The 13,404-nt window shown below is 48.7% G+C and overlaps 1 protein-coding gene across 3 annotated transcripts in view; it reads left to right on the forward strand.

Moving 5' to 3' along the window:
- The first annotated feature begins 1,378 nt into the window (after positions 1-1,378).
- SPTBN1 (spectrin beta, non-erythrocytic 1) overlaps positions 1,379-13,404 on the forward strand; it is a 130,170-nt gene continuing 118,144 nt past the window's right edge. For 2 of the 3 annotated variants that reach the window (XM_074903533.1, XM_074903347.1), the window contains exon 1: positions 1,379-1,488. The gene's annotated coding sequence lies outside the window, so the exon portion shown is untranslated. Of the gene's footprint in view, positions 1,489-2,813; positions 2,832-13,404 lie in introns of those variants that run through there. The other variant, XM_074903443.1, reaches the window with a different exon arrangement.

Here is a 13,404-nt window from a genome sequence, read left to right on the forward strand (position 1 = left end):
TCCTGGACGGGGGGCTTCCCTCCTGCAGGAGCCAGAAGGGCTGGGTGAGCCTGGGTTGGAGACGTAGGTCACAGACTGCTGCTGAATGTGCACGTTACATGTTTCCATTTCGCGGGGTGAGTTCACCCAGCCCTAAGTGCAGAGGGAGGGCCGGGTTCTGTTCCCATTCGGACTCCCACAGGAAAGTGGGACTACGCGGAGGATGCCCTGGAGGAGCGGGGAGGAGGCGACTCGGGGGGGCTGCCTCGGAAACCAAAGGAGAACAAAATATCAGTGAGAGCCAGGCTGATAATTTAGACAGGATGGAAATGAAGCAGTATTGCAGAGATGACGCCAGGAAGTGGATATTAGAGATTTTGGCAAAGCAGCCGAGTGCGAAGGGGCAGGAGCCAGATAAGAGGAAGTTTAAGACAGGGGCTGAGGAGAGCGGCGCCAGGCAGCAGTGCAAGAGTGCGTTAGGAGCGATGGGGGGTGAAGAGCAGGACAAGGGGGTGGTCGCTAACGGGGCAAATGAAACCAGCAGTGCTTTGCTGTTTTTTTTAAAAAAGATGGATTGCGCTCGTCCACAGGTGTACTGCAAGTTGGAGAGGGAGGGCAGCAGGGAGGGAAGGAGCACGAGGAGGGTGAGAACAGAGGTGCAAGCAGAGGGTCAGGACTAGCACAGGAAACCTGGGGCAGAAAGGTCTGCCCTGGGCCTTGGCTACTGCGGAGGGGCCTCGGGCAAGGAGGAGCGACAGGGCGGGCGTGAGTCTGCGGCCTTCTTTAGAGGGAGGGAGAGGGAGGGCGAGGGAAGGGCGGCCGGGGTCGGGGTGCCCCCGCCCCAGGGGAGCTGTTTCCGCGGGATGGGGGCAGGAGTGGGTGGGAGAGGATGACTCTGCAGAGGAGGAAGTCAGAGCCAGGCCGGGATTTCCACCGGGAGTGACAGAACAGCGGGAGGAAATGGATGCTGGGGGGCAGCCAGCATTGTCTGTGCGATAGGAGGGTGTCGGCGGAGGAGGGGCGAGAGCGCCGGTCAGACCCAATAACCGAGGCAGGGACCGCCGGCGGGGAGCGGGGCCCTGCGCGGACGGGAGGAGCTGGGGGTGGCGGCAGGGCCCGGCCCCGCCACCAGCGCCAGGTGAGGCCCAGGCCCAGGCCCGGCGCGGCCCCGCGGCTCCCCCGCGCGCCCCCGCACACCTGCCGGGCCCGGCCCGGCCCGCGCCCCACTCCCCGCGCCGCAGGGCGGTGGCGGCCGCCGCCTCCTCCTCTTCCTCCGCCTCCTCCTCCCCGCCGGGCCGGCTGTGGGGGGCGGGGGGCCGAGCTCGGCCGCCGCCCCGCCGCGCTGTCCCCGCCCCTCGCCCCTCGCTGCTGCCGCCGCGGCCGGGCGGGCGGAGCGCAGCGCAGCGCAGCGCCGCGGGGGCTGCGGGCGCCGCCGGTCCCTCCCCGCCGCCGCCACCGCCGCTGCAGCCGCCGCCGAGCAGGGAGAGCCGCCGCCCGGGCAGCACGGAGGTAGGGCCGGGGGCGGCTCCTCCGCTGCCCGGGCGGGGGGCGCGGGTGCGTACGGCGGGGCCGCGGAGCGCGGGCGGGTCCCGCAGCCCCGCCGCAGCCCCCTCTCTTCTTTCCGCCTTCTCTCCCTCCTGGCCTCGGTCCGCCGGGCCCCGGAGCAGCGCGGCCCGGGTGCGGCTTGACCCCCCGGCCGGGCTGTCAGGGCGCGGAGCCGCCCCGCCCTGCGGCGGCCCCGGCCCGGCCCGGCTCGGCCTCGCCTCTCCCCGGGGGCCGCGGCCGCCGCCCCTGCCCCCCCGCCCCGCCGCGGTGCGGTGCCGAGAGCCGCGGGCGCGCTAGCACTCCCATTTCATTTCTTCCTTCTCAAATCCATGTCTTCTTTTTTTTTTCCCCCTTTTTTTTTTTTTTTTTTTTTTTAAATTTCGACGCAGCGGGGTCTTGGCGGGCGCTGTCAGGTCGTTACCGCTGCGGTGCTTTGTGCGAAGGGAGCGCGGGGATAACGCGGGTGCGGAGCGGCGTCGCCTTTCGCCATCACGAGATGCGTTGCCGTGATTGATTCCGTCCCCTGCCTTCAGAGCTGCTGCTGCTCCTTGAGCCAGTGCGCAGCTGAAAGGCACAATGCATGCACTTGATTTCGTTATCTCGTTCAGATGGCTCTTAGGCCTGGTTTAACAAAAAAAAAAATATGGCAGACTTCTGCTGGATGCTGTAAGACTGCAGCAGCTTTGGAAAATCCTTGCTCGTGGCACTAGGGTCTGATGTTTTATTTAGGCAGCTGCATTTTAAGGCTGATTCTTGTGCTCTTGGCGCAATAACATAAAAATAGAGCAAGCAATTACATTTGTAATTTTGGTATCTTAATCGTGAGTAAAATCGCATTCTTGTTTAAAGAAGGTGAGTAGTGATCTGTATTACTAGACTGTGCTTACTCAACATTGTCCATAGGAATCGATGCTGAACGTTCAAATTGAGAAGCAGGATTACTGTAAGAGGGAATAAACATAAAACTGATGAGATCCGGAGCCTTTGGAACAGCATTCGACCTTTATTGACAGGAGAGAAATATTATGAAACCCGTTTACTCAACTGTCTCGCCAGTTCAGAAAAAATGCTGTTACTCGCTGAGCCCTGTGAATGGCTTGTGCTGAAAGACATCTCGGGGAACAATGCTGCCCAGTCTTCGGGTTATAGAGGCAGGCCGTGGGGAGTAATTGATTCGGGGAGAGAGCGGCCGGGTGACAGCGTCAGGGGAGGCTGTGGCTCCTCAGGCCATTGCAGGGGATTTCTGCTGGAAGAAGGACTTGCATCTGCTCAGAAGCCTCTGGGGAGAGAGAGAGGAGATGAAAACGGTACGGGATAAAGAGCCGGGAAGGGTGGGTGAAGGCAGCTAGATGAGATTGCTACAAAATTGTTCTCCGCTGGCATTTCTTCTCCTCGCTGTTTCTCGGTAAAGCAGCAATGGCTGTTGCGGTGCCTCCATGACTTAGCAGTGGTGGCAGGGCTGTGGGGATGGGTGAGCGGGCAGGCACTGCTAGACAGGCAATAAATAAAACGGGTAGGCAATAATTTGTTACTTCATGCGATAGCACAAACGTGGAATTAAAGAAGAGGTCAGGTTATAGAGCTGTAGCCCGTTTGGCGTTTTTCTGTAATGCAGGATAAGTGCAGTAAGTGATCTTCACAGGAGCAGGATGCAGCATTTTGGGATGAAATAGGAGCTTGCAGCAGTTATGTGGCAAAAAGCTTTACGGATGCTGTTTCATCTCTATGGTGGCGTGAATCCTGCTGCTTTTGGAATTGCTGTGCCTTGCTGAACTGTGCCTGCACACAGGAGTGGAACAGAGAGGGGGCAAAATGCTGCTCATGCTCCATGTATGGGGAGCAGAGCGCTGCTGCGTGTCTCTGACAGCTCCTGTGAAGCAGGCATACTGAAACGGTCTGTGAAAGATGTTTGGTTTCTCCTTCAATGTATATAAAATTTAATCAGTTAAAACCCCTTTATTGGGTGGGCCTGTAACGCTCATTTATATTATGTCACCTGACTAAGGATTTATTTTTAATGTGAGTCAGTTACAGGATTTAATATTTGTAGTTGGATTACTTGTAAAATAAGCATTGTATTTCATTCGTGAGGAGTTCATGGGCATATTTTGTGGAACACAGATGGATGAGAAGGTCTGCTTCTGCAGATGTTGAAGGATCAGACTGCACAAGTTATTTAGGCAGTTAATCTCTATAGGCACCAAAATTCCTTAGTCATCTTATCTGGGCGCAAGTTAAAGACCAGTACCACAGCTGGTGATTGCTGGTTACCCGTGAGTCAGCTCCTCAATGCAGCCCAGGCGGGTATCTCTGAGCACAGGCCCCCTGCTCACCATTTCAGGGTTCTAGGAAAACCTCTGCAAAGGGCAGAACTGGGGCTGTAGGAACCAGAGGGCCTTAGATCAGAGCGAGGAGCTGCTAGCCACCCCTGGAATGCTCCTGACCCGTGGCAAAGGCTGCAGGAGAGCAGGCCACGGCTAGGTGATGCGGGCTGCCTCGAGCCACGCAGGGCTGCTCTGAGCCGTGGCTCATGCCGTGGACCCGCTCCTGTTCCCAGCTGCGGCACCTGGGGAGCGTGGTCCTGTGTTGGACCTTTCCCTCTGCCCTGGCTCCTGGCACCTTGCCCAAGTTCAACCAGCGTGAATCTGGCCTGGCGTTGTTAGATGTAAAAATCTAGTTGTCTTCTCCCACTCCCTCGTGTATTTACACCTTAGAAATCATCCTGTAGTTGATGATTTACACCAAAAAACCCCGACCTGGTGAAGCAAGTGTTGGAGCTGCGACGTGTGTGCTGCCAAATGGCACCGAGGTGGAATCAGTGTTCTGCAAAGAGGCTTTATTGAACGCTGCTTTCCTCACTGTTAGTTCTTTTCTTACACATATGGCTTTCATTTGTCAAATTTTTATTATTAATCTTAAAATGATCTGTTGTGAATTTGTTTTTCTAATGAACACGAGTACATTGTTGCAGCAGTTACAGCTGCACCTTTAGAGGCTTTGCTTGCCTTTAATGAAAAAAGGGTTGCAGAGATATTACATGTAAGGAATTTTTCTTATGCCTAGTAGGTCTCAACTTATTTAACGGTTTTAACAGAATGATACAGATCAATTCTATAAGCAGGCAGCTTTTTTTTCTACTGTGTCCAGCTTTATTTCTTTTGCATGTATTGTTAATCCCCGACACATTTTTTTACTGACTATTTGCATTAAAAGGCCCAGTGTTGCATGGGAAACACTTTCATATGTATTGCTAGTTGATGGTTGAACTCATTACAGATTTGATAGTTGTTTGAGAAGGATGGCTAGGGAGGGGGGAGTTGCATCTGGAAGTGTTATTTCTACTTACAGTAAAATGTATGTTACCAGGAAAAGATACACTGTGATCTGTGTGCTCAGGGGTTGTCTACACCTTCCTATGGCCAAGGCCAGATTAAGGTTGAGGAATATCTGGAGCTATTGGTTTTTCAGCACCATTGACGTTTTTCTCAGCTACTTCTCTGTAAGGTTTTTTTCCTTGTTGAACAGTGAATTTTTCAGGATGTTTTTACATTTTCACATCTTTTCACTTTCCTCCTGCCATTGTCTTCGTGTATTGCCCAGAGTTTTTTTTTTTTTTTTTTTCAAGCTTCACATTCTGGGGCACACCAGGAATCTCTCTGGCGTGTCACCACCACCAGCCAAACACATGATGCTGTTGTGCAGTCATGTTGACTTTATAACCTTTTGAAGGCACTGAGCATTAGAACTTGTTTAAAAAGAATTGGAGTGTTAGTTGAATTTATTCAGCAATCCCTCACATGGAGAGGACAGCAAGAACTGAACAAAAGAGCCCCTCAGTGTGAACATGTTGCTCCAACAGATGCTCACACACACCTGTTGGATACCACGAATAGACTAGCTGGTCATAGCGGGCATGCCCTTGGGACGAGAGAGGTGTGCCATTCGGACTCTGCTCATTACCTAAAAATAGTGCTGTGAAACTGTTCACAGGTACATGTTCCACATGAAGTAGCTTTTCTGTGTAGTGGGTTTCCCAACGTAGGCTGTTCTCTTTTTGGAAGAAGTGGCCAGATCCCAAAGTTACACCTGCTGAGCAGTTTGCCTGTGATCTGTGAAACACATTCAGAAATTATGTTCTTGGATTTAGTCTCCTGTTTTTGTTCACGTATCCACAGCTGTACACAAGAGGAAACCATTTCTCCTTCTCTGTTAAAGTCATCCTGCTTGCACTTAGTATAGTTGTAAGACAAAACTTCTGCAAGTAACTGCAGAAACTGTGGACTTGACGTTGAAAAACACTTGCGAAGAAGAAGCAGCAAAGGGGGGTTGTTTTTTGTTTGGTTTTTTTTTGTTCGTTTGTTTTTTTTTCTTAAGAAAGGAATAGGGGTTGACTGACAGCTCAGTTTTGTTGGAGTGACCACTTGGTTTGGTTTTGTTAATCAGGACTCCGCATAGTTGCGAGAACATGGAATGGTGCCTGAAACGGGCTGCAGTCAGTGCTTGGCAGTTGCTAGTTCTCTGTGTAAATGGGTCTGTAGGAGGGTGTGTGCAGTGTATGGGTTCTGTGAAGATCTGTACTTGTATGCATCGTTAAAGGGATTTAGTTGAGCTGGTGGAAGATGTATTCAGAGAGGAAGATATGCAGACCTAAAGCAAACAAACCCAGTTTTTACATACTGGTTCAGTGCCCACACCATTGAGTAGCACACAGATTAAGATATTTGAAGTAGCCAGCTTAATGAATGAAGTATTTATGCTTCATCTGCTTAGTGCCACTCCAGAAAGTGGTTAAATGGTCGTTGTGATCCTTTCTGGCCTTGGTCCATAGGGACTACAGACCTTTACTTCTGTCTCTTTTTTTTTTTTTTTTCAAGTTTGCCTTGAGGTTTCTTGAAACAACGCATCACATCAAGATAACAACTGTGCTAAAACCTCACAACTCAGGGTGTCAGTTGGGTGCCTGTAGTGGCCAGGAAGGATCACCCCTGCACCAAATTCTGTGGAGTTTAATTTTCTGTTTTTCTACTTTGTCGGAGGCATTGGTGGCAGGGGCTGGCTGGGGCGAGGCAGTGAGCTGGGAGGGAGGTGCTCTAGGGGGACGGAGAGGCTCCTCTCGGAAGCCTGGCCCTGACGTTTTAAGGTTGTACTGGTTGCCGAATTTGATACCAGGCAGAAATTTCTCCCAAGCCAGACCAAGAGGCATCTTTGGGAGAGCTTTAATCTTCACTGTGGGATTCAGCTCCCAGTAGTGTTACAGTCCCAAGCGTGTGATCAGGGTCTTCTACGAGGCATTTGTGGGGACTCCTTACCATTGATCCGTAATCCAGATCAACGTTTTTCCTTTTTGTAAGTGATCTGTCATTTGATCCTGAATTAATCCTATCATTCTATTGATTGCTTTATTACAGAATGACGTGGAATATCTGCTTTTTGATTCTAACTTTAACGTGGTGAAAGGGAGTCATGTGTTTGTCAGGGTGAGAAAGCTGTCAGTGCATGTTGTTTCTAACTGCACAGTGAGTGCTGGCTGCCAGGGCAGGTCTAGAGCCCAACTCTGGGGTTGAGTTGTGGTTACTGCAGTCCATCACAGAGTAGAAAATAGAGGTTTGTTGTATGACCAAATACTTATTTTTTTCCACTCATGAAATTGATTTTGCGTAGTGCTCAGACACCACCAATACTCCAGCTAATTATAGCAAGTAGCTCCTCTGGTTGTTTTGGCTTAGAAGGGAAAAGGTGCTGCCTGCTGTATCTAAATTAACTTAATGTAGATAAATTTATTTTAACACCCACAGGTTTTAGTTTGGGCATCTGAGTTTGAGAGTGTTAGCTTTTGTCTGTAGCTAAACTCATTACAAGATTTTCTTCCCAGGGGCTTTCACTGACTTTTCTCTTAGTAAACAAATATTTAATTAAAGTGTTTAAGGGTGATCTGTAACCCGTCTCTGCAGATGGAGAGCTTTGCACTGGTGGGTAGCTTGTGGCTCCAGTGTGCTAGTGGCATATACATTCATAGCAACTCTGGAATGCAGCATGAAGCTAATCGTTCTAGTCTGAGCTTGGAGAAAGTAGGTTTTACCTCCCATTAGCAAATTACTGGCCTCTGTGCTTTTGGAAGGGTACGTTGGGCCCAAATCTGCCTGATGGAAGTCAGTGGGCATTTTGATACAGGAGGATCATCCAGTAGAGCACCTTGTTAGACCCTGTGCCGTATGGGGGTCTAGTGAGGAGGGCAGGCAGGTAGTGATGCTTTCCCACCATGACACTTAGACTCTGTGACACAGGAGAGCAAGGGCGCTGAGCAGCACATGTGGGTTTCGGGTGCCTGAACTTTCAGAAAGCATGGGATCTGCACCTCTTGACATTTGAACAGTCCTTTAGTCAGCCTGTTTCACGGATGATGAGTTGGGAAAAACTTGGGCTTTAAACTACCGTGTTGAAGCTAACAGGTGTATTCCTTGTCATGTAGGGTCTGTATGGGGTACAGATAGCCCAGGTAGTTTAACATTTGCTTTATTTTTATAACTGAAAATATGATGACCTTTGTCTGTGCAGCACACCACAAATAATTCTCTGCAGTTTCATGACAGCAGTGAAACCATTCAGCTTTGACTAACTCTTTATTTTTAACCTTTTTTTCACAGTAATATATTCATACTGGCATTTTAAATGCTTTTAGGAGGCCAGATCCTAAGCCTGAAAAAAATCTGGTTGACTTCGGTGGAGCTACACTGGTTTGCACCAGTTGAAGATCTCTCTGTCTCACAGTCTTTAAGTTTTGGTAAAACAAACACTGGAGCCAGTTGTATTTTTTAGTCCCTTTGTGTTTTTGGCATCAGAGAAGCTTTTCCTGATTGTTTTTCTCATTTGAAGGCTGATTGTACTGAGTGACCTCTTGCTACTAAAGGGTGGGTCAGTCTATGTGGGAAAGTCTTAGTCAATGTGTCTGGGAGATAAGTGGGACTGCATCCCAACAAGCCTTGTGCATTAAATACTGGAATGTGCTGGGGATCTGCCAGGAGATTGGAAACAGGACTATGCGACAAGCGCGAATGCAGTCACACTCTCCCTAAAATAGTACTCTGGATAACAGGAGAGCTGGAAAGTTATCACTTACCTCATTTTAGCACAAATACTTTCCTAAAAATGGATGATTGCCTGAGAGTTCAGGGGCAATTTTTTGGTATTCTGTTGACATCTTAAGAAGGTTTAAGTCCCTGTTGAGTCTTTAGCTGAAGGCAGGGCAGGACTGCAGGTAGGAAGGAAGCAGCTGGGTTAAAAGCATCCAAGGGAAGCACAACCCCAGCGGTCCCAGTGAAGGGAAAGCTGTTTGTGTGATCCCCACTGTTATCTGAACGAGAAATGAGATGGGTTTTCATCTTGGTGTAGGCTTGCAGTTGTGTCTTCAACTTCATCTTGAACTGTCTGGAAGTATCCCGGCAGAGATAAATGAGTTCAGCAGCCTCAGACATGCCCAGGCTGGTTCCTGGTGACGGGATTTTGGCACCAGACCTGGGATGCAAGCAATCACTGCTTGGATATTAAAATGAGCAGTGGTTTACCACTGCAGACCGTATATGGTTTTGTTTAAGGGTAAAAATAAGCAAATTTGATTTTCGGCCCTGTGTCAAATTTGTCAACAGAAGAAACTGATTGTGCAGCTTTTAGTCATTGGCATGAGCCATTTAAACTGAAAACCTGTGATGCCTAAATTTGTAACAGAAAGAGGATGAGTTAGCTCCTAAATGGAATAGTGTGAGGAGAGCGCCGGGGCCGGGGTGCTTGGGACTCTCAAGCAAGGTTGCAATATACTGAGTCAGCAGGTGGTTGTGTTTAGCCCTGGTGTGAATCTACTGTAGGAGAGGATGGATTGAAATAACTGCTCCCTGGATGCGTGTTTGCACTGCTGCAGGGACCGGGACAAGCAACTTGGTAAAAGGAAAAAGTGGAAATGTTATGGAATAATGAGGTCCAGAGGTCTCGACTACTTTAAGTCACAACCTTTTAGTGCATGCAGATTTCGGGACAAGGGATGAGCTGCACTTTCTAAAAGGCAAATGCATAACTTCCTTAGTGGAAAACCACCCTTCACTTTCTCGTCTGCACCACAAGCCTGGGATCAGCTGAGCTCTTGAGGAGCCCAAGCTGTAACTCTCCTGTCAGGCCTGTGCCAAAACTGACGTCTCTGGCCCCAGGAACTGGGTTCCGAATGGCCTGTGCTGGGAGAAGAGCAGATGTGTGTCCCCTGGGCTTGGGTCTCTGAGCTCCTCTGTGGGGAGGAGGTTCCCTCAGGGTGCTGTGCAGCAGCAGCTCGGGGCTGCCCCACGTCAGGCTGGTTGGTGGTGCAGGGAAGGGCAGGGCTGCCTCACACCCGGGTGAGGGACAGCACGGTGCTTGTGCCCCACAGGGCACCACGTACATCTGCTCTGTGCCAGGGGGCATCCCCTGACCCCAGCTGCCTCACCAAGCCACCTTTGCAGCTGTCCATGGCGAGGCTATGGCATGTAGCTTTACTGTGTTGGTCAGGATCTGGCTGCTAGGAGTGCTGTCTGCATAAAGCTCGGCAAAAAGGTAAACAGAGGGAAAGTAAAAAAATTGCAATTCATTTGAGTGTTGGCGAGCTTTGTGTTTTTCAGTCTTGCACACCTTCAGATCGTATTAGGAGGCATAAATATTTTCAGAAACTGCAGAGTTTACATGAGCTATGAATAATGGATAGTAATATGTTAAACTGCCCTGAGGAGCTGAAAGATGGGGGAAGTAGGTTATTTTTAGAGATCTGTTCCCACTGTAGCCTAGACAAACAAGAGTAAGATGACTTTGAGTTAGACTTATACCACAGAGAATTAAAGATACTTTCCCCAGACAAGTACTAAAGTAACCATAGTGTAATAATGATCCATACCACCTGCCAGATTAGTGGTGAACCTCTGAACTGCATTCTTTACTTGCTTTAGTAAGAAAAGAGGAGCCTTCTGTGCTTATGCTCGTGGTGCTATGATTCTTCCTTCTTTGCAGTGTTTAAGAATGGAGGATCTGAATCCCCAGTTGTGCCAAGTTAGGTAGCTCCATCCCAGCACGTGAAGCTGTGCTGATTTATGTCATCGCACTCTGTGGCTTGAGGTTCAATATGAAAATACACAGAAGAACGTATCCGAGATAATGTTATATTGCTCAGTGACATTTCTGAACCATGTTAGAAACATAAGGGTTGTAAAAAATGTGAGAAGGTACCAGAGTGTTGGTAAATAACTCTAGGAGTCAAGGATGACCGTACTGCCTTTGCGGGCAGGTGCAAGTGGTAGGCAGCACATAGCTCTTATCTTATCTGGGTTTTTCCTCTAAGTAATCCTAATCGGTACTAAATCCTGAGTGAGATTATGCTGCTGGAGTGTGCGCAGCAAAGATCAGCTTTAGATACGCTGTAGGGGTAGAGCGGGTTCTAAAAGTGGTTGTTTAGATATTTATTGCTGATGGGCTGAGGTAGACCAGAAGTTTGATTGCTTTAACCAATACCTTCTAAACAAGAGGAAAGGAAACAGCGTGGAGGCCTAAAGACAGAGCTGACAGGTGAGGGCCACATGGCCATACCAGCGATGGGTGGAGCACTGGGTTGGTGGAGGGCACGCCAACCATTTTAGAGATGTTTCTACAGCTGTTGCTGACTAGCAGAAAATAACGCGGACCCCTTGGGGTTGCAGAGGCTCGGCTTGCTGTGAGAGTTCAGAGAGTCGAGTTCCTGGGATTCCTGGCATGGGACGGTGAGCCTGCATGTCACCTTAAGGGCAATTTGCAGAGCAGAGCATCCGTGTTATTCCAGGGTGCCTTGAACAGCAGTACAGCTGCTTTCATTTTTAACTTCTGGTTGTCATAAGCTGTGGCAGGACGCCAAGGAGCCATGGAAGAGCTTGGGGCTGAAATTAATTTTCACCGAACTTGATTAGATTGGCGCCTGTAGCAGTTTTACAGCTAAAAGTTTTATGTGTCTTTTAATATAAATGCATCTCCCTTCTGGTGTTGAGTAGCTTGGACATGATGTCACTTGATGCTCTAAAGAGAGATAGGAGGGCATGTGAATGGCTAAAACAAGGGTAAAAATAACCCTGTGTGTCTTTTTAATGTTGTATTTTGTGGATTGATCAACATGTTGCAGTTTCAAAAGCCTAAAATGCTTGCTGGTAATGAATATTGAGAAATGGTCACTATGCAGGCAGCATGACCGCTTTATCAGAGGGGAATTTCCAAATTGCATTCCAGGCATGTTATTAAAGGATTAAAGAGATGGGCGCTTCACCTTGGGCTGACTGTTTTGAAACTATGCTTGTAATACATATAAATACCTATTATGCAAATATTATTGTAATAACAAACCATATTTTGAATTAGCTTTGTGCCTCACAGGGGTTCACACACCAGTCAGAAGTCTTTGCACTATCAATTTGATAGGTCTTGAGGGAATGTACGTGTTGGTATCAGACTGTAGTTCTTAACGTGTGTCTGTCTGAACCTGATCTCCACGGGCCTGGTTGGCAGAGGAGGGAGCTCAGGACCTGGAGAGCAAGGTGGGGAATGCCATTCTAGAGTCAGCTTACCCTTCGTGGTGGGCGACTGGGGTCTTGGGCCTCCTGACTGTGCAAAAGGTAGACACTCACGTTTAACTTGAGCGAGTTTTGTCAGTGCTTTGTGGTACCAGACTGAGATCCCAACCCTTCCAGTTCCGAGTGAGCTGCTCTCTCAAGCGATGATACGCTCGGGGCAAGGTACTGACAGTGCCCTGACACTGGGATGTTTGCAACAATCCAGTCACCTTTTTGTTTGGAACACAAAGCATGGTCCCAGGTTCCTGAGGATTTTGGTTGAATTGCTCTTCCAAATGGCAAACTCATTTGTTTTGTTCCAGTGTTCTAAATGATAATCTTGTTTTCTTGAAACAGGAAGTACTTCAGTTACCTGTACAGAGAAAAACACTTAACTTTGGTGAAATGTGCCACCTAATTGCTTTTTCTCTGGATTGGCCTCAGCGTATAGTAGCAGACTGGAATGTTTTGTACATAGTCTCCTTCCTCGATTATGTTAAAATTAAATAAAACTTCCCATTTTTTTTGTCTTCAGGAGCAATAAATTCTTGTTCCTTTTAAAAACCTCTCCATTCTGGTTTTGACTTCCATTAACTGTTGCCTGGAAAACGCAGTTAATTCTCTTCAGAGTGCTGGAGGTCTTTTCTGCAGTCAACCTGAAGGGCACAGTTCACCTTTGGGCAATACCAAGTGGAAGATTCTTGGATGCTTAAGCTGCAGTGACTATGGTTTTAGCGCTCCCAGACCCGCAGACTTTCAGAGGTAAGTGCCAGGAAGAACTTGCAGTATTCACTTTAGTTCTCTAGGCACAATACGATTTTTAAGTCAAGACTTTAGAGTGTATCGGAGATCAGAGGCTAGATGGCTACTCTTTTTTGCTTCTAAGTGCTAACATTTTTGTGCTAATACATGGTCCTTAGGAATTTGTTCCCCAGAATCACTTAGAAAAGCCCTTTGCTGTTCCTCTGAGAAGTCAGTGAGCTGTTTCAGTCACGATGTGCCTGGCTGGAGAGAGCACTTTCTGAACCAGGAGGGTATGGTGGCTTTGGGAGGCCCTAGTGCTTTTGAGCAGGGTCACAGTTGTTTTTTCAGGTATTTGGAGCCACGCAAATGTGGGGTGACAGCAGGGAGAAGGGTCTGAACCTCTCTGCTTCCCAGGGTTCTGTTCAAGATAACTACTGACCATTTTTCCATCTGAAACACGCGGTGCTGCTTTCAGAAGGTGTCATCTGAGAGGTTAAACACTGTCCAAACTTGTTTCAGCCTTTGTTCTTCTTCATAATAATACTGTGAAGTGATTCTG

Source organism: Athene noctua, chromosome 1 (assembly GCF_965140245.1).
Source record: "Athene noctua chromosome 1, bAthNoc1.hap1.1, whole genome shotgun sequence".
Lineage (NCBI taxonomy): Eukaryota > Metazoa > Chordata > Aves > Strigiformes > Strigidae > Athene > Athene noctua.